This window comes from Panthera tigris, chromosome F3 (assembly GCF_018350195.1).
Source record: "Panthera tigris isolate Pti1 chromosome F3, P.tigris_Pti1_mat1.1, whole genome shotgun sequence".
Lineage (NCBI taxonomy): Eukaryota > Metazoa > Chordata > Mammalia > Carnivora > Felidae > Panthera > Panthera tigris.
Genome location: NC_056678.1, coordinates 51,640,611 through 51,642,013, shown reverse-complemented (window position 1 = coordinate 51,642,013; position 1,403 = coordinate 51,640,611). Strand labels below are relative to the sequence as shown.

At 28.8% G+C, this 1,403-nt stretch overlaps 1 non-coding gene across 1 annotated transcript; it reads right to left on the bottom strand.

Moving 5' to 3' along the window:
* Positions 1 to 963: 963 nt before the first annotated feature.
* LOC122236037 lies at positions 964 to 1,069 on the bottom strand. The gene has a single exon (XR_006214246.1). It is a non-coding gene; the product is annotated as a U6 spliceosomal RNA (small nuclear RNA).
* Positions 1,070 to 1,403: the final 334 nt, after the last annotated feature.

Here is a 1,403-nt window from a genome sequence, read left to right as displayed (position 1 = left end):
ATCAGTATAACCACATTAAAAAGGAAGATAAAACAATTGTTTTGTTTTGTTTTATACTTTATCCCCAAACCTAAATAAATAAATGAATTCTGAGTCGAATAACTAAACATGAAATAACAAATATGAAGGTTTGATAATAGAATACTGGAAAATATATTCATTATGTTAATAAGGGAAAAAGTATTTAGATAAGACTGAAAAAAAAGTCTTTTCATAATGACAGAGGTTAGGAATGCAATCCAAACTCATAAGTGCATTTGAAACCTCTGTTTCCCACCCATCAATATTAAATTGACCAGAATGAATAATCTGGTCAAGCCCAAAGTCAAGAGGTGAGGAAACGCAATCTGCTATCATGAGGCCATCGCAAGGGTTTAGATATATGATACCTGCTGTGGAGTGAAAAAATCAAGATCAATAATTTGGCCAACCACAACTTGAACACAAGCTAGAAAGAAAGCATTGACCTTCATTTATTTCTAACCAGATATTAAACTTCTGCAATAATGAATTTTTCATTCATTTTTAAAAAAATTATGCATATCGTGTTTGATAAATCAATGTATTTATTGAACAATGGGTAGCACAACTATAAACTTTCCCTCACACAAACAAAATTTCTCTCTAGTAGCACCAAACAAGACTTTTAGACACTGCCAATTTAATCTGGAGACATCAGAAAACAAATTGATCTAAATTGGACAGGACAAAAATTCAAGGTTTAAGGTAAAAAATCAAGTGTGTATATTATTTTCCATCTCATATAGATTCTATTTACAGTCCTTTTTATTTTTTAGGTGTAACTCAACTTCATTCACATGTATTTCTAGTGTTTACATAAATGTATTTCTAATGAAATATCACAATTTTATTATTCAGTGTCTCACATTGTGCTTTGACTCGTGTTTTTGTTTATGTTTTTTAAATTGAGTTAATCTGAAAAGGGCTCACTTGGGAACTGCACAAAATTTGAAATGTTTCATGAATTTGTATATCATCCTTGCATAGGGGCAATGCTAATCTTCTGTGTGTCTTCCAATTATAGTACATTTAGTATTGAAGGGATCACATAAATGTATTATTTTGACATGTGTAGTTTTAGCAATAATTACCATATTCCCACTCAGATATAAAAAAAGTAATTTTTACTAAAACTACAGAATACGTTTATATAATGATATTAGTGCTTTCTCTATAAAATTATCATTTTTTAGTCTATCTTCCATTTACTCAATTACTTTGAAATTGTGAAAATGTACTTTACTTTGAAGCAAAGTGATCTGGCAGGATATCTCATGTATATTTGAATGAATATAAGTAAAATATTTAAGTGATCTTAACATGGACTTATTATTAAATGAATTATACCAGTTCTCTATTGTTATATAAAACTTTGAAATGAA